Source organism: Mobula birostris, chromosome 1, assembly GCF_030028105.1.
Source record: "Mobula birostris isolate sMobBir1 chromosome 1, sMobBir1.hap1, whole genome shotgun sequence".
Classification (NCBI taxonomy): Eukaryota; Metazoa; Chordata; class Chondrichthyes; order Myliobatiformes; family Myliobatidae; genus Mobula; species Mobula birostris.
Genome location: NC_092370.1, coordinates 30,966,486 through 30,987,326, shown reverse-complemented (window position 1 = coordinate 30,987,326; position 20,841 = coordinate 30,966,486).

Sequence of the window (20,841 nt, the reverse complement as noted above, 5' to 3'; positions counted from 1 at the left end):
ACTTCGCAGCAGTACTTATGCAATACATAATATCGAAGAAAAAAAAATAAGTAAATAAATCAATTACAGTATACGTCTATTGAATAGATTAAAATTCATGCAAAAGCAGAAATAATAAACATAAAAAAAGTGAGGTAGTGTTCAAGCATTCAATGTCCACTTAGGAATCGGATGGCAGAGGGGAAGAAGCTGTTCCTGAATCGCTGAGTGTGTGCCTTTGGGCTTCTGTATCTCCTACCTGATGGTAACAGTGAGAAAAGGGCATGCCCTGGGTGCTGGAGGTCCTTAATAATGAGACACCGCTCCTTGAAGATGTCCTGGGTACTTTGTAGGTTAGAACCCAAGATGGAGCTGACTAAATTTACAACCTTCTACAGCTTCTTTTGGTCCTGTACAGAGGCCCCTCCCCCCCAGACCAGATACTGGGGATCAGATTCACACTCTTGGTTACGAAGAGCTGATGAAGCCTCTTTTGTTCTTTTTGCCGAGTCCCCAGCTCCTGCAGCAATAAATAACTTCAATTAAGCTTCCAATTGTATTTTGGAAGATGTATTTAACTATATTTTGTTGGATTCACTTCTCTTTGACCACTGCCATCTCCCAAACCACAATACCGCAGCCCATCCTCGCCCAAACCCTACTCTACAACCTCCCCTCATGGCGGAAGACATTGACTTCCCAGTTATTATTTCAGTAATCAATTTATAAATCTGAGGACTATAATTCCCAGAGAGAGTCTAGAATCCGGGAAGTGTTGATACATTCAAGTACAAAATGATATATTAGGTCACAGCATGTGACTAAGAGGAAATGTGTCATAGTTTAAGTGTAACAGGATTAGAATGATGGATTACAAACTTGAATCAATGATTTCCAGTTTTCCACTATTACTTTCCTGTCTGTGTCTGTTGTTGACTATTGATCCACATGACAAAACAACACCTCCAAAAAACATCACAGCTTCCAACACAGAATGGTGGAAGTCATATTAGATGGATCAAGATCTATTTTCAGATTTCTAAGTGGAATGTATTTGATAAATGTGAAATCTGTACATGAACAGACGTCAGTCCATTACAAGAAATAGACATTACAAACTTGCACTCTGATCTACATGTGAAGAATCGTTGAGGATTTGAGCACGGGGATTATGGGACCTCACAGAATTCTGTATCCATTAAAATGAATAGATGGGCAATACTGTGGGAGTGCTAACCTCCATACTCAGATTCCCAATCTGTGCTCTCAGCATGTGAAGAGGAGTGCCGGGAGCATGAATTCATAGCATCTACACAAAGCCATCTGAATATGTAATGCACTGTGTGAAACCATTTCCTTCCGGATATTCTGGTGTATCAATATGAAATTGTGACAGAAATCCTTTTAAATAGACTCATTAACAGTGCCTCACAGTACCAAATAAAATTAGTAGATTCTGCCTTAAGACAATGCAAGGCAGAGAACTTAAATGAGAACATTGATCTACTGGTAAAAAAAAGCAAAATTGGCTGCATTGTGCTTATTCTTATTTTTAACCCATTACAGTATTGCTTTAGAATGGCTTTCTAAGTACTTAACCCCTTCAGCATACTGTACATCTTAAACATATGTTGATTGTTTATAGTATTGCTTACAGCATAAAACATTAGGTCAGAATTTCCTTCGTACCTCTATCAATGGAAGAGAGCTCAAACAACTAACCCACATTTGATTTTCATCCTGTCAGAATTCTTAAGTTTGCTGCCATATTTGTTTCTAGTTGCAGATACCAGAGACCTTCCTACAGGTGCCATGATGTCCATTTCCTTTGCATGCTCTTACCTCTCTCATTTTCGCTCCTCTGCTTGGTTCACACTCTCTATATATTCTCTCTGCTAGCCTTCCCACCTCTCCTATCTTTCTCGTGGCTGCCTTTACACTGTCAGCTCAGCGAAAATAGATATCTCCCCTGCCACCTCCTCTTCCTCAGCACCAAGATGAACGGCGTGTTTACAATGCAAGCAGCTTTGAGATGCATGATGTACTTGACACCAATTCTGCCGCTGTAGACCTTGAAGTTTAATGATATTGATCTGAAGTGAACCCTGCACATAGTTGAGGAGACAAAGGGGAGAAGAAGTGGAAGGAAGGTGTGGTGATATCACGAGTCATGTGTAAGAACATGATTGGACAGAGTTTGAAGCATGTGCAGAAATGACAGAATGATCTAGAAACTGAATGGTGAAAACGTGGTTGTTTGCTGTTGTAAATAAAAGTTCTAGTTTTAGGTCAAGTCAAGACAAGTCAAATCACTTTTATTGTCATTTCAACCACAACTGCTGGTACAGTACACAGTAAAAACGAAACAACGTTCCTCCAGGACCATGGTGCTACATGAAACAACACAAAACTACATTAGACTTCAGATCTACACAGGACTACATAAAGTGCACAAACAGTGCAAGACAGTACAATAATTAATAAACAAGACAATAGGCACAGTAAAGGACAAATTACAATATAATAATAAATGATGTAAATGTAAACAATGTTTTAGCAGGAATTGAGATAGAAATTAACAAAAATTGCGAAGGGAGTGGAGTGGTATTCAGTTGAGAGTGGTTCTGTGCGTGTGTGTGTGTGTTAATTCTTCCAGAATATGGTTTGTTCTTTGTAACCCATAGTACGTATAAGTATAAAGAACACAACATGGTGTCAGAAGTCGGTCTGGAAGAATAATACGTTTCGCTAACATGGGAGAAGAGAAGATAACTGAAAGAAAAAGAGCGCAAAATTGTTTGTTGTTTGCTAACAGCTTTAAAAATAAAAGTTTTGCAACCCCCATCGACGCTTCAGCTGACTGGAAACGTAGCTGAAAACTGAAAAAGATTTAAACAGCTTTTTGGAATATACTTTTATACTTTATACTTTATACTCATACTTTATACTTTATTGTCGCCAAACAATTGATACTAGAACGTACAATCATCACAGCGATATTTGATTCTGCGCTTCACACTCACTGGATTACAAATATTAAATATTAAAAATATTAAAAATAGTAAAAATTAGTAAATATTAAACATTTAAATTATAAATCATAAATAGAAAATAGAAAAATGGAAAGTAAGGTAATGCAAAAAAACCGAGAGGCCGGTCTGGATATTTGGAGTGTACGGCCCGGATCTGGGTCAGGATCCATTCAGAAGTCTTATCACAGTTGGAAAGAAGCTGTTCCCAAATCTGGCCGTACAAGTCTTCAAGCTCCTGAGCCTTCTCCCGGAGGGAAGAGGGACGAAAAGTGTGTTGGCTGGGTGGGTCATGTCCTTGATTATCCTGGCAGCACTGCTCTGACAGCATGCGGTGTAAAGTGAGTTCAAGGGCGGAAGGTTGGTTTGTGTGATGTGCTGTGCCGTGTTCACGATCTTCTGCAGTTTCTTTCAAATATATTTATGGGCGATCAGAGCAGATAATAAAACAGAAAATATGAAAGCTGTAATTCTACTCCATGTAATAGGGAACGATGCAATTGAGGTATATAACCATGTTACTTTTGAAAATGGAGATAATTTGAATCTAAAAGTGATAATCAACAAACTTGACGCATTTTGTATACCGAAGTGTAATGTGACATATGAGCGCTATAAATGTTTCAAATGTCTGCAGAGACCTGGTCAAAAGATTGATCAATTTGTTACGGAGTTGAGAAACCACAGTAAAAGCTGTGAGTCTGCAGAGCTTACAGACTCTCTCATTAAAGACAGAATTGTTTATGGCATTCTGGATAACAGTTTGAGAGAAAGACTGTTAGAACAAGATGATTATGAAGACACGTAGTCCTCTTTTATTGTCATTTAGTAATGCATGCATTAAGAAATGATACAGTATTTCCTCCGGTGTGATATCACAAAACACAGGATAAACCAAGACTGAAAAAACTGACAAAACCACATAATTATAACATATAGTTACAAACAGTGTAACAATACCTTAACTTGATGAAGAAGTCCGTAAACACAGTAAAGTTCAAAGTTTCTCAAATGTCCCACGTCTCACGCAGACGGGAGAAGAAAGAAAAACTCTCCCTGCCATGCTGACCACAATCCGACTCTGAGTCATCCGAAAACTTCGAGCTCTGATCAGCTCTCCGACACTAAGTACTGAGCGCCATCTCTGTCCGAGCGATTCGACTTCCTTCTCGGTCGCCAAAAGCAGGCAAGGCCGGGGATTTTGAGGCCTACCCTCCGAAAGATTCACAACCAAACAGTAACGACAGCAGCAAATGGGCGATTCAGAAATTTCTCCAGATGTTCCTCTATGCTTTCACGTCCATTCTCCATCAAATCGGAATTGTCCACGGCCCCTATTTAATGGATACGATATTATTTTCACCGGAGAGCTATGCACGCGCGGTGCACAGCCATCTTCTCCTCCCGCCTCCTAGAAGCAGACATGAATTTGGAAAAAGTTGTGGTACACAGCAAAGCTTCTAAGACCATGATGTCACTGGCTAAAGAGATTTTTATCGAGAACGGCTGTGTAGATGCTGTAAAGTGCGAACATATTAGAAAAAATAATGCAGCGACAACGAAACCGACAGAGAGCAAGACACTTTGATCGCTGTGGGCAACAACATCATCTAAAAATTATTCAGCCTGTTGGAAAATGTGCAACACCTGTGGTAAGAGTAATCATTTTTCACGTTGTTGCAGAAGTAGAAAGGAAATAAAACACGTAAATGCAGTGCTTGAAAATGAACGTGAGGAGTTTTATATAGATGTGCTTTGTGTAAACAAACACAGTTAGAATGACTGAGCTATTCCATTGCAAGTTAACCAAAACAATATTCTGTTTAAACTGGATACTGGAGCACAAGTAAATGTTCTTGCAGAATCTGAGTTTAATGCATTAAAGCCTGAACCAAAGTTACATCAGACAAATATAAAAGTGACTGGGTATTCAGGTGCAGACATTCCAGTTAAAGGAACATGTGTGGCAAAAGTATCACACAAAAATATGGTGCACACGCTTTCATTTGTGGTCGTGCCAAAAAATGTACAGTCAATACTTGGCTTATCTGCCTGTGAAAGACTGAATTTAGTGAAAAGAGTATTAGTCCTGGACAGTGACACAGAGTCAGAATACAGTGACTTGATGAAAGAGTATGAGGACTTGTTCAAAGGGCTTGGTTGTCTTCCAGGAGAGCACTCGATTAAAATTGACAACACAGTGCCACCCGTAGTATATCCATGTAGAAAAGTACCTTTTGCATTACGTCATCAGCTGCAAATAGAGCTGAAGTGACAGAATGTTGCATTACAGTCAGCAGAAGGTGATATAGCTCGACTGCAGGTCCAGCTCATGGAGGCAAATGCCGACATGGAGAATATAAGAGCAGTAGCTGCACTTTCTGAGATGACCAAACAGGAGGCAATTGATGATGTGAAAAGCAATGGCAGGAGGAGGCTGCTTCAATACAAGCGATAATGAAAGAGACACGGAGAGAATATGAGATTCAGTTTCATCACCGTCTAGAGCAAGAACACTCACAGTGGGCACAGTGTAAGGAAGCAGTGGAACGTGAGTTGACTGATCTAAGGAGACGTTTTTCTGAAGGACAAGGAGATGAAGTAAGGATGTAAGACAAAATGAACACATGGGCACAGAAAGCTACAGTACTTGAAGAAGTAGAACCCAGATCATACATGGTTCAAACAGAAGGAGGAGCAGCGTTAAGAAGAAATCGCAAAACTTCAAGAAAGAGCCAATTTCAGAGTTTCAGTTAACTGATGCAGACCAGACAAAACATGGAAATAACAACGAAACACAAGAACTGTGTGAACTACTTAGAAGGTCTTCTCGTGTTCATAAACCCCCAGAGAGACTGGTGGAGACATGTTAAATTATGCATTTGTTTGATTACCATTGCTAATTGTTTTTCTTTTTAAGGAAAGGAAGATGTGGTGATATCACATGTCACATGTAAGAAATGATAGAATGATCCAGAAACTGTATGGCAAAAAAATGGTTGCTGTTTGCTGTTGTAAATAAAAGTTCTAGTTTTAATTCTTCCAGAATATGGTTTGTTCTTAGTAACCCACAGTACGTATAAGTATAAAGAACACAACAGAAGGAGGATACTAAGAGGGTACTTGTCCCGTGGATGTCCGTGAATGTTTAATTCTAGTTTGGTGCCTCTAATCATCATCCCAGATCAACATGTAACAACGGTTCGTCACTTCTCCATTCCTCTGTTACTTACTCTTGGTCAGCATCTGCCTGTACGAGTTGGGCCAAAGGGCTTGGTTCTGTGCTGTATGAATGTCTGACTCTGACAATGTCCACATGGGCAGAGTGCACAACCAGCCAATTATTTTTATTTATTTGTTTATTTAAGGATACAGCACGGTAATGAGCTCTTTTGGCCCAACAAGCCCCCACCACCCATTTGCGCATATGTGACACATTTATCTACTAAAGGCTGATTTATACTTGTGCGTTAAATGTATGCCGTAGGTACGGCATAGACGCGAACCCTATGCAGTATCTACGCTAAACCCTACGCCGTAGCCTAACGTGCACCTCTCCCAAAATATAACTACATGTCGTGGCGACGCAGACCGCAACAACTGTGATTGGTCCGCTTGGTAGCATCGTATTTCCTCCTATGCTGCAATAGCTTGCCATTGGGCGACTGAAGGGCAGGGAAGGAACCCTGGCTGTAATGCTTTCCATAAAGCTTTACAGATCTCCGAAATTATGGAGGACCCTGTGCTTGACGCCAGTTTGTAGCTGGCTGCTACAGCCTGTTGACTTCCACCTGAAGCTAAAACTCAAATGGTGATTGCCAGTCTCTGAGTATACTGTGTGTACACTGTTGCAAAATAAATGGTTGGAGACGGTGAACCAAGTAGTCAAATCTACCTGCCGACATCCGAAAATATTTGAAATGCATTTCCTCATTCATGTCTCTCAGTGGCCGAACAAGCACAGAAAATTCACCCTCCTTCAGTTTCAGTTGCCATTGTTTGAAGTTTGAGTTTTTTCGTGCTGAGCTTCAACAAGAAGAAACTCAACACAGTGGCATAGAAACCCCACCACTAACTAGCGTTTTGGCGGTGAATTGCGGAGTGACACAGATACACCAACGCACAAGTATAAATGCTCACAACAGCGTAGCCCACTTGCATAGGCCACAGCGCAAGCTGGTACGCACAAGTATAAATCAGCCTTAACCCATACATCTTTGGAATATAGGAGCAAATCAGAGCCTGGTCCACGTGGTCCATTCAAACAGCAGCAAAACTGAACCCAGGTCACTTGTGCCACACTAACCACTATTTCCAAAGTAATAACTAACTGAAGTCACCTTGTATTCCACACAAAGGTAAACTGACCAATCACATGGGTCCTCTTAGTCCTTCCATGTTCCTTTGTTGGTCTAGACACTAGACACTAGAATATTACAGCACAGTAATGAGCTCTTTTGGCCCTCGATGTTGTGTCGACCCATATATTCCTTAAAAAAAATGTACTAAACCCACACTACCCTGTAACCCTCTATTTTTCTTTCATCCATGTGCCTGTCCAAGAGGCCCTAATGTTTTAGCCTCCACCACCATCCCTGGCAAGTCATTCCAGGCACCCACAACCCTCTGTGTAAAAAACTTACCCCTGATGTCTCCCCTAAACTTCCCTCCCTTAACTTTGTACATATGACCTCTGGTGCTTGCCTGGGAAACAGGTACTGGCTATCCACCCTATCTATGCCTCTCATAACCTTGTAGACCTTTATCAGGTCCCCTCTCATCCTTCTACACTCCAAAGAGAAAAGTCCCAGCTCTGCTAACCTTGCCTCATAAGACTTGTTTTCCAATCCAGGCAACATCTTGGTAAATCTCCTCTGCACCCTCTCCATAGCTTCCACATCCTTCCTATAATGAGGTGACCAGACTGAACACAATACTCTAAGTGTGGTCTCACCAGAGATTTGTAGAGCTGCAACATGACCTCTCTACTCTTGAACTCAGTCCCCTATTAATGAAGCCTAGCATCCCATAGGCCTTCTTAACTATCCTATAAACCTGTGCAGCGACCTTGAGGGATGTATGGATTTGAACTCCAAGGTCCCTCTGTTCGTCCACACTCTTAAGTAAACGACCATTAACCCTGTACTCAGCCTTCTGGTTTGTCCTTCCAAAGTGCATCACCTTACACTTATCCGGATTGAACTCCATCTGCCATTTTTCTGCCCAACTCTACATCCTGTCTATATGCTCTTGTAACCTTCGATAACCTACAGCTCCATTCACAACTCCTCCAATCTTTGTGTCGTCAGCAAACTTACTCACCTATCCTTCCGCCTCTTCATCCAGGTCACTTATAAAAATCACAAAGAGCAGGGGTCCCAGGACAGATCCTTGCGACACTCCACTGGTCACCGACCTCCAGGCAGAATACTTTCCATTCACTACTACCCTCTGCTTTCTTCCTTTAAGCCAATTTTTTATCCAAACACCCAAGGTTCCACTGATGCCATGCCTCATGACTTTCTGGATGAGTCTCTCGTGGGGGACCTTGTCAAGTGCCTTGTTAACTTCTTGCACACTTGTTTCCAGCTTGGCTGTGGAAGGCTGCTGACAGCCTTAACAGGAGATTGGAACGGTTCTGAGCTTGCAAGGCCATATGCTGATGACCGTTTCTCAGAGCGGAGTCTTTGTTCTGCACGGTGCACAGTCTCATAGGGACCTTGGGGGGGGGGGGGCGGGTGGTGTAGATCTGCACAGTCCAGGAGGTGTGCTTTAAAGCACATGAATTCATAACCAAAAGGAATGGACACCAGTTGGCTACCCCGACACAACCTATGACCTTGGCTTCATAAGCTTTGACCTGCGTAAGTGACCATAGCAAAATCCTGTGACAGGCTATAATGTAGGGGCAAGCGAGGCCCATTGTCAGGAGAAAACGTGGCTTAAATTTCTCAAATTTAGCACTGCAGGTTTAACCCAGATGGACAGATTACGCCTGCCACATTCCTACTTGTACACTGCAACAGCTTACTTTTATCTCTGCCCATGGACCCCCACTGCTTGCCTCCAACAATCTAATTTTACACGACCATAAAATATTGATGATGCATCCATTGTTCACAGTGAAGTACATGAGCAAAAAAGAAAAATAAAATGGTCGTTCAGCCCTGGAGTACACTACATGCAAACAGAGCAACATCCATTCACTTTAATTTTGTCTGGCTTTCTTTAACAAATTTCTTCCTGTGTTTCATTGTCTCACTACAAATCTCTAATAGTCAGTTTGGAAGAAAATAAACATATTATAAATGATATTGTTTGTTTTTCTTCATGTAAACAACTTTCAAAGAAATTCAATCCATCTCTCATCCCCTGGCTTCCCCACACCAGAATCGGGTTTATTAACACTGGCAAATATCATGAAATTTGTGTTCTATATACAGCGGAGTCTGGTTAATTGGGACACATCAGGACTTGTACATTTTCGCCTAATTAAGCGACTTCTCCAATTAGCCGAGGTTTCATGGAAATAGTTAAAACAGTATAACAAATTATATATTTAAATGAAATACAGACCACCATAGACAACCAATACTACTATAGTACTGTCAAACTGTATTAGTTCCTAATAGTTATCAGAGGAATTCAATGTGTGCACTGTGTTCTTTTGATTGACTGTAAACGAACAAGATCAGTGCAGACACCTAGAGAAAATAATGGACTGATTTCATACAATGCTTTCAACAACTGCATTATTCAAATCTTTACATTGCAACATTCAAGGTGATTGTCGATACCTGCAAATTCTTCATAGTTGTTAACTTGTTGAAGAAGTGAAATCATTTCATTTTCTCTCCTGGTCGTTTCTGGCACCTCCAAGCCTGAATGCATGAAACTACAGTGAGCAAAGCAGTTTTTAGGGCTTACTTTTCATCAACTACTAGTGACAAAAATCTCTACTTTTGAACCAAAACACACACAACTGATGTTGTTTAAAATCTGTTCACTCCTAGCATGGTGTAATGGCTAATGGTCACACAAATGCATGTGACTGACGTTAGTTAAAAACTGACAACTGTTAAAGTTAAAGTACTCGCTGGAGCAGTGTCCCAAATAAACGAAGGCAATCCTGGCTCTTTTCTTGATTAGATTTTGTTCTTTAAGAATTGTCTGAAATAAGTGGCTGCTCCCATTAGCCAACAGCCCAATTAATCGGAATTCATTATATAAATTAAATAAGTGAGTGCAAAATGATAGGAAAAAAATCCAATCAGTCACAAGTTTATTTTTGAAATTCTCCATTAAGTTTATTTCATTTGAAGTGCTTTTAACAAATATGTACAGGAGTACCATGTATTTGTAAATTCACATAAACTTTATTTTAAGACACAGGATCTCTCTCTTTGCCTGTAGTTGTCATGAGGCTAAATAAGCCTATAGTTACCCTCTTTCGTCTTGCTCTGCCGTTGAACTGAGTTTTATATTGGTCACTGCCCATTCTCATAAATGAATTGTACATAATATCGTGGCCAAATCCTCATTCCATCTCACTACAGTTGCTGCAGCTACCTGTCTCATATTGTCTAAAATCTGTTCTGTATTTCACAGCCAATTATTTTTTGTCATATGCATTTTTTGATACTCATTAGCAATCGCTCTGAGAGATGAGCATTGTCACAGAATAAATCCAACAGAAGTTTAAAAAAAAAGTCATGAGAGGCATTGATAGGGTAGACATCTAGAATCTTTACCCAGGGTATAAATGTTGACTGTTCGAGGGCATTGTTTTAAAGTAAGGGGGGAAAGTTCAAAGCAGATGTGTTGGCAGGTCTTTTCATAGAGTGTGGTAGGTGCCTGGAATGCACTGTCAGGGTGTAGTGGAAGTAGATACAACTATGGCGTTCAGCAGGTTTATAGATAGGAATATGAATATGCAAGGACAGAAGGAAATGGATCATGTGCAGAAAGAAGGGCTTAGTTAAATTTGGAATCATGGAAATGCACACCAGGGTCATAATGCGTGACTGGCCTGTGTCTGTTTGACTCAATGAAGAATGTACATAGTTCCTGCTCCAAATTCATGATCATAACTGGAAAATCTTGCCTGATGAACCTGTTGGAATTCTTTGAGGAGATTATAAATAGCATAGATAAAGGGGATGCAGTGGATGTTGTATATTTGCACCTTCAGAAGGCCTTTGACAAAGTGCCACACATGAGGCTGCTTACCAAGTTAAGAGCACATGGTATTACAGGAAAATCGTTAACATGGTTAGAGCATTGGCTGATTGGTAGGAGGCAGCAAGTGGGAATAAAAGGATCCTTGTATGGTTGGCTGCCAGTGACTAGTGGTGATCCGCAGGGAATGGTGTTGGGACTGCTTCTTTTTATACTGTATATCACTGACTTCGATGATGAAGTTGCCAAGTTTGCAGGTTGAGTCAGTGGTGAGGAAAGCAAATGCAATGTTAGCATTCATTTCAAGAGGTCTAGAATACAAGAGCAGGGATGTGATGCTGAGGCTTTCCAAGGCACTGGTGAGGCCTCTTTTTGAGTATTGTGAACAGTTTTGGGCTCTTCATCTTAAGAAAGATGTGCTGACATTGGAGAGGACCCAGAGGGAGCTCAAAAGGATGATTCTGGGAGTGAAAGGGTTATCATATGAAGAATGTTTGATGGCCCCCTGGTCTGCACTCACTGGAATTTAGAAGGATGATGGGGGGACCTCATCGAAACCTTTTGAATGTTGAAAGGCCTAGACAGAATAGATGTGAACATAGAACATAGAATAGTACAGCACAGTACAGACCCTTCAGCCCATAATGTTGTGCCGACCCTCAGACCCTGCGTCCCATATAACCCTCCACCTTAAATTCCTCCATATACTTGTCTAGTAATCTTTTAAACTTCACTAGTGTATCTGCCTCCACCACTGACTCAGGCAGTGCATTCTACCAACCAACCACCCTCTGAGTAAAAAACCTTCCTCCAATATCCCCCTTGAACTTCCCACCCCTTACCTTAAAGCCATGTCCTCTTGTATTGAGCAGTGGTGCCCTGGGGAAGAGGTGCTGGCTATCCACTCTATCTATTCCTCTTATTATCTTGTATACCTCTATTACGTCTCCTCTCATCCTCCTTCTCTCCAAAGAGTAAAGCCCTAGCTCCCTTAATCCCTGATCATAATGCATCCTGGTAAATCTCCTCTGTACCCTTTCCAATGCTTCCACATCCTTCCTATAGTGAGGTGACCAGAACTGGACACAGTACTCCTAGTGTGGCCCAACCAGAGTTTTATAGAGCTGCATCATTACATCGCGACTCTTAAACTCTATCCCTCGACTGATGAAAGCTAACACCCCATAAGCTTTCTTAACTACCCAATCCACCTGTGAGGCAACTTTCAGGGATCTGTGGACATGTACTCCGAGATCCCTCTACTCCTCCACACTACCAAGTATCCTGCTATTTACCTTGTACTCTGCCTTGGGATATGTGGAAAAGATATTTCCCATAGTGGGGGAGTCTAGGAGAAGAGGGCACAGCCTGAGGATTGAGATGTGTCCATTTAAAACAGAGATGCAGAGAAATGTCTTTAGCCAGAGGGTGGTGAATTTGTGGAATTTGTTACCACAGGCAGCTGTGGAGGCCAGGTCATTGGTTGTACTTAAGGCAGAGATTGATAGGTTCTTGATTTGACATGGTATCTGCGGAATGGGGTTGAGGAGGAGAAAAAAGGATCAGTCATGATTGAATGGTGGAGTAGACTCGATAGGCCAAAGGTCTAATTCTGCTCCTATGTCTTAATGTCTTATGGTCTTATAATTCTAAAATCTGTGCATTACTTACTCAATGTCAACAAGGAGCTGATCATAGACTTCAGGAAAAGGAAACCGGAGGTCTATGAGCCAGTCCTCATCGGAGAATCAGAGGTGCAAAGGTAAGCAACTTTAAATTCCTAGGTGTTATTATTTCAGAGGATCTGTCCTGGGCCAGGCAGGAAAGTGATATTTCGAAGTAAGCACGGCATTCTCTTCCTGACAGACAAGGTGGCAAGTAGGTTCACACTCTATGTTGGGGAACACCAGCAATTGCGTACAATGCCACTGTGGCATCATGGGTTAACTGTGGTGCAGTTCACAATGAAGTTGACAATATGTTCATATCTAATCCACTTGTTCATATCCATTGGTAATCATCTTTTCTGACAGAAAAAAGGTAATGTTGTGTTCTTTATATTAATACATACTGTGGGTTAACAATAAAGAATCATATTCTGGAAGAATTAGAACTTTTATTTACAGCAACAAAACCAACCAAGTTTTTACCAAGCTATGTTTCAGATCATTCTAACATTTCTGCGCATGCTCAGAACTCTCTCCAATCACGTTCTTACACGTGATATCACCACATCTTCCTTTCCTTAAAAAGAAAAACAATTAGCAACATTGACCAAAACAAATGCATAATTTAACATATCTCTATCAATCTCTCTAGGGGTTTACGAACACAAGTAGACCTTCTAAGTGGTTCATACAGTTCTTGTGTTTCATTGTTATTTCCATGTTTTATCTGGTCTACATCAGTTAACTGAAACTCTGAAATTGGATCTTTCTTAAGGTCTTAGCGATTTTTTCTTAACACTGCTCCTTCTTCTATTTGGACCACGTATGATCTTGGTTGTACTTCTTCAAGTACTGTAGTTTTCTTACTTACTTCACTTCCATTTGTAATGAAATACAAATCTTCTTTTCTTCATCTAATTCATTCATTAACTGTGTAATCTTTTTTTTAATGCAGAGACTTCATCATTTCAATAAAATGTCTCAATTCCTTCACTTGTGCTTTCACTTCTTCAATTGGATACTGATTCTTGTCATTGTCCAGGACTAATACACTTTTCACCAAATTCAGTCTCTCACAGGCAGATACACCAAGTATTGACTGTACATTTTTTGGCACGACCACAAATGAAAGTGTGTGCACCACATCTTTATGTGATACTTTTGCCACACATGCTCCTTTAACTGGAATGTCTGCACCTGAATACCCAGTCACTTTTATATTTGTCTTAATGTAACTTTCGTCTTGGCTTTAATGCATTAAACTCAGATTCTGCAAGAACATTTACTTGTGCTCCAGTATCAAGTTTAAACAGGATATTATTTTGGTTCACTTGCAATGGAATAGTCCAGTCATTCTTACTTTGTTTGTTTTCACAAAGCACATCTATATAAAACTCCTCAAGTTCACTTTCAAGCACTGCATTTACTTGTTTTATTTTCTTTCTACTTCTGCAACAGCGTGAAAAATTATTACTCTTACCACAGTTATTGCACATTTTCCCATACGCTGGACACTTTTTTGGCTGGTGCTGCCCACCACAGCGATCTCATGATGTCTTGCTCTCTGTCGGTTTCGTTGCCACTTCATTATTTTTTCTAAGATGTTCGTGCTTATTCACAGTATGTACATTGCAGTTCTCAATAAAAAGCTCTTTAGCCTGTGACGTTACGGTTTCCGAAGCTTTGCAGAGCATCAAAGCTATTTCCAAATCCAAATCTTGTTCTCATAACAATCTTTCTCTCTGACCATTATCCAGAATGCCACAAACAATTCTGTCTTTAATGAGAGAGTTTATCAGTTCTGCAAACTCGCATGTTTTACTGCAGTGTCTCAACCCTGTAACAAATTGATCAATAGTTTTACCAGTTGTCTGCGAACATTAAAAATATTTATACCTCTCATACGTCACATTATGCTTTGATATACAGAATGCTTCAAACTTCTCCATTATCGATTTTAAATTTAAATTATCTCCATCTTCAAAAATAAAATGATTATATACCTCAATTGCTTCATCACCTATTACGTGGAGTAGAAGTGCAGCTTTCTTTTTTTGGTTTTTTTATCTGCTCTGATCACCGATAAAGAAATTTCAAAACACTGTTTGAACTTCCTCCAGTCCTCAACTACATTCCCAGTCAACTGAAGTGCAGGTGGAGGTTGCAAACCTTCCACTTTTAAAACTGTTAGTAAACACCAAAACAGTTTGCGCTCTTTTTTCTTCGATTATCTTCAATTCTCCCGTATTCAGAAACGTATTATTCTTCCAGACCGACTTCTGACACCATGTTGTGTTCTTCATATTAAGATGTACTGTAGGTTAACAATAAGGAGTCATATTCTGGAAGAATCAGAACTTTTATTTACAGCAACAAAACCAAACCACGTTTTTACCAAGCCATGTTCCAGATCATTCTAACATTTCTGCGCATGCTGAGCACTCTCTCCAATCATGTTCTTACGCGTGTTATCACCACAGAGTACATAAGTATTTCTTTCATATTTAGTCTAATGGTTAGCATGACCCTATTACCGCTTGGTGTGCTCCAGAGTTCAAAGTTCAATTCTGGCGCCATTTGTACATCCTCATTGTGGGTTTTATCCAGTGCTCCGGTTTCCTCCCACATTCCAAAGACATACTAGATAGGTTAACTTGTCATTGTAAGTTGTCATATGATTAAGTTAGTGTTAATCAGATTTGTCGGGGGTTGCTGGAACAGCATGGCACGATGGGCCAGAATGGCCTGCTCCATGCTGTATTGCTAAATAAATAAACAAACAAGTATTTACAACTTTTCCCTTCCTCTCGCAAACTATTCCTCCTCCTGATAGTCAGCAATTCTAAGATGCCGACTGTTCACCAAGAAGACAATGGTGAAGAAGGCACCCTTGATGCGATCTGGAAGCCTCAGCCAAAAGCTCAAATTAGTACATGATTTAGCACTTGGTTTGTCCAACTGTTCACCTTCCAGAGGATTCCAGTGAGGATGCCCATGGGTTGTCCAGGGATGAAATGTGAGGGAGACAAACAAGAGTTTTGGGACATCGGGAGGCCTACTGGAAAGCATGTGTGAAATATTGAGGTACAGGGGCAGTCCAGCTCCAACTTTCTATTAGTTTGTGGAGTTAGAAGGCCATCTTATCCACCTTAGAAATGGTGACACTTTGGGGTCCTGGCCATCTGACAATACTGGTGACTGAGTAAATTTTCTATTACATTAAAGACTCTATGATTACTGGACTTATGTCATACCAGCTCAATTCATCACACTATAACCCTAGGTACCATTACTCAAAAAGGTCTTAAGGGTGTTGAGGCCAACTATCTGCCCTCTCACAAATTTTTGATTCATTGTCCAAGGGAATTGGCCCTATAGATAATAAATCGGCTTTCCTCTTGTAGGATGAAGTCACTTTTGACCTCGCCACTGCTATTCTTCCAGCATGCTTGCTCTTGTCTGGCTATTCTGGAAAAGCAAAGCAAGCAGGCTGTCTTCAATAACATATGAAGTCTTCTTCACTAAAAATTGCTCGCTTCCCTTCAATATCCTGGTGCTCAGTATGGAGCTTAAATTTTCCCTCACAACAGTAGTAACTAGCCATCCTTTCCACCAATTCCAAGCCCCCCATGTAAGACTTTCTCCAAGCTCCAATAGGTGTAACTTGTCCAGTTTATAAAGGTTACACCAACTCGGTTGGTCCTAATATCTCAAGGATCTGTGTCTTTACCATTGTATTCATCTTCACTATCTTCACAAGTAGCCCAATGAAAATTGTAATTCTGATATTCTCCTTTTCAACCTCTTTTCCAGGTTTTTAAATAAAGGTTCTTAAATTCTATCTGCAAGATCTAATCTTTTTTCTATTCACAACATTAACACCTGTGGGCGAAGAAGTTACCACCCTGACAACGGTGTCCAAAAAAACCCACTCCCTCAATGTCACACAAAAAGGAGCTAGTTGTGGATTACAGGAGGATTGGAGACAAGCTAGCCCCTATTGACTTCAATGGATCTGGGGTTGAGAGGGTGAACAGCTTTAAGCTCTTTGGCATAAACATCACTGATGATCTCACGTGGTCTGTACATACTGGCTGTATGGTGAAAAAGACACAACAGAGCCTCTTTCACCTCAGACGGTTGAAGAAGTTTGGTATGGGCCCCAAAATCCTAAGAACTTTCTATAGGGGCACAATTGAGAGCATCCTGACTGTCTGCATCACTGCCTAGTATAGGAACTGAACTTTCCTCAATCCTCGGACTCTGCAGTGAGCGGTGCGGACAAACCAACACATCTGTAGATGTGAACTTCCCACTATTCAGGACATTTACAAAGACAGGTGTGTAAAAAGGGCCTGAAGGATCATTGGGGACCCAAGTTACCTCAACCACAAACTGTTCTATCTGCTACGATCTGTGAACTGGTACCACAGCATGAAGGCTAGGACCAACAGGATCTGGGACAGCTTCTTCCACCAGGCCATCAGACTGCTTAATTCATGCTGATACAGTTGCACTTCTATGTTATATTGTCTGTCCTGTTGTACATACTATTTATCATAAATTACTATAAATTGAACATTGTACATTTAGACAGATTTTTACTCCTCATGTATATGAAAGATGTAAATAATAAAGTCAATTCAATTCAACCTGAATGGATCAAAACATAAATATGAGGGATTCTGCAGATGCTGGAAATTCAAGCAACATGCGTCAAAGTTGCTGGTGAATGCAGCAGGCCAGGCAGCATCTCTAGGAAGAGGTACAGTTGATGTTTCGGGCCGAGACCCTTTGTCAGGACTAACTGAAAGAAGAGCTAGTAAGAGATTTGAAAGTGGGAGGGGGAGGGTGAGATCCAAAATGACAGGGGAAGACAGGAGGGGGAGGGTTGGAGCCAAGAGCTGGACAGGTGATTGGCAAAAGGGATATGAGAGGATCATGGGATGGGAGGCCCAGGGAAAAGGAAAAGGGGGGGGGGAACCCAGAGGATGGGCAAGGGGTATAGTGAGAGGGACAGAGGGAGAAAAAAGAGAGAGAGAAAAAGAATGTGTGTATATAAATAAATAACGGATGGGGTACGAGGGGGAGGTGGGGCATTAGCGGAAGTTTGAGAAGTCAATGTTCTTAACCTTCATGACTAAACATATCATGAAGGATATATTTATATAGTATATTTCATACTTCGCAGCAGTTCTGTACCATCCAGAGAAGAAAGGTACCATCGTGGAATCACATACAGTATGTAGCTGCAAGAATGTCTATCAACCTCATAACTACAATATCTTTGTCCATATTACTTCCATACCAAAACCTTAAACGTGTTCTTACCACCACAGTGAACTGCCTCATCCTGTTAAGTACTGTCCCTGCTTAGGGACTCAACAACTGTAATATCACTGGAAGTCATATTTATTGGTCCCTCTTGTTGAAGGCAAAGCACACATCTTACTTGTGTTCTAGAAATCCAAGTCTGGATATTGTTCAGAATTTTCCGCAAGCTGGCATGAATTCACCTTTACTGCCTGAGCCTTGGTGACTCTGAAATCTTGCTGAGGTTCCTCTTTGGAACTAGACTGAGAACTGAGCCAGTCAAGGCTTTGTCACTTCTTCCATTGTTGCCTCCTCCTCCTTCACATTTTTCTCTTTCACCTTCTCTTCTATCTGCACAGTTGAGGATGGACAATCATGGAGTGAGGTACCCCAGCAGCAATGTCATGAAGGCAATTGCACAATGGTCCAGGTAGAGTTATTATTGTAACACTGCTCTCATTGTGAAAATCCTGCCATTTCTCTTGCATTTCTGACCAACTTGAAAAAAAGGAGGTCACACTCAGTCAGGTAGCACAGCATGGTGGTTGAAATATGGTAGCCAAAGTTGGCAGCAACAGTAGAGTAACCTGTAACCTGTGCAAGTGCCTGGATGTGGTCCATTTAACTCCTGTCTCTCTCATCTTTTTATTTGTGTGACTATTTTACTGACAGCTCATTTGTGTTTCTATCTAATATGTGCTGCATGTGCCTTGCACCGTGAGTGAATGTTGGTACGTTTTTCACCTTGGCCCCAGAGTAACGCTGCTTCATTTGGCTGAGTTCATGGGTAGTCATGAACGGCTGAATGACAATTAAACTTGAACTTTACCTGAAATGCACTTTTTTCAGTAGCTTTTACACTTTGTTCTGCATTGTTATTGTTTTACCTGATTCTAGTTCAATGCACTGGGCAATGAATTGATTTGTAAAAGCAATATGCAAGACAAGATTTTCGCTATATCTTGTGTAACACCCTGGGAAAGGTTTCACTGCTAACATAATACTCTTCCTGTAGAAGCAGTGTTTGGGTTATGGTTAGAGATAACGGGTGCTTTTGGAATGTGAGCTGAGTCTTTTTGTTCAGTGGGAGTTGGAGAGGAAAGATGCTAGAGAGAACCGGTCGTAGGATTTAACCCAGTGAGAGATCGTGGCTTGATGGAGCAAGATGCTGCAGTCAACTGAGAATTAGTGAATATTACTTTTGGAAGGGTCAAGCTCCAGCTTGTGCACATTTGACTGTTAAATTATAATGGGCCCGTTTTGTTTTTTTTCCCTCTCTTTTCTTTACTAACCCTTTAGTTAAGATTCACAAATATAATTCCTTTAATCGTACGCAATGTGTTGTCTGTTAATTCTTGGCACTGAGTTGTAACAGGGTAACAAATTACACAACATCCACACAAACCAAGGTTTGGGGTGGGAGAGCCGTCTCAATCTCACGGGTTTGGCGGGACCGGCGAGTGCATTCCCTAGACTTACGCAGCCAAGGAAACCAATGAAGTTTCATTTGGTATCCACTGTGACAATTATAAACCAATATCAATACCAATAGGTGAGTGCAAGTCATCATGCAGTCCTTTAAATGGAGGTCATTATATTCATAACGTCCCTTGCCATACTGCCTAAAGACAAGGAGATGAATTTCTCCCTCTGTTAATAGAAACTCTATTTCACTCTGGAAATTATAGGTGGGACATTCTTCAAGATGTGGAAAAATTGAAGGAAGGAATAAGGCTGTTTTAGAAGGGTTCCAAATTTCTACCATGCACAAAACAATCATATGCTCAGTTCTAATCAACAAGCTCCAAAATGTGGGCTTCTGTACCTCCCTCTGCAACTGGATCCTTGACTTCCTCACCAGGAGACCATAGTCAGTGTATATCATAAATGACATCTTCTCTTCGCCCACAATCAACACTGGTGCACCTCAAGGATGCATGCTTAGCCCACCGCTCTACTCCCTCTACACTCACAACAGTGTGGCTAGGCAAAGCTCAAAAGCCATTTATAAATTTGCTGATAACAGAACTACCACTAGCAGAATTTCAGATGGTGGCTAGGAGGTGTACAAGAGTGAGATAGACCAGCTGGTCAATGGTGTCACGACAACAACCTTACTCTCAACTTAAGTAGGACTAAGGAATTGATTGTGGATTTCAGGAAGAGGAAGCTGAGGGAACACACATCAGTCCTCATCCAGCGATCAGCAGTGGAAAAGGTGAGCAGTCTCAAGTTCCTGGGTGTCAACATCTTTGAAGATCTATCCTGGGCCCAACATATGCAGTTAAAAAGAAGGAATGACAGCAGCTAAATTTCATTCGGAGTTTGGGGAGACTTGGTATGTCAGCAATTACACTTGTAAATTTCTACAGATGTATTGTGGAGAGCATTCAAAATGGTTGCATCACCATCTGGTTAGAAGGGACCATTGCACAGGATCAGAGAGAGCTGCAGAAAGTTGTAAACTCAGCCAGCTCCATCATGAAAAATAACCTCCTCAGCATTAAGGAAATCTTCAAAAGGCGATTCCTCAAGAAGGCAGTTACTAATATTAAGGACCTCCATCACCCAGGACGTGCCTTTCCTTCATTGCTACCATCAAGAGGGGTTACAAGGACCTGAAGACAAACACCCAACAATTCAGTAACAGCTTTTTCTCCTCTACAATCAGATTT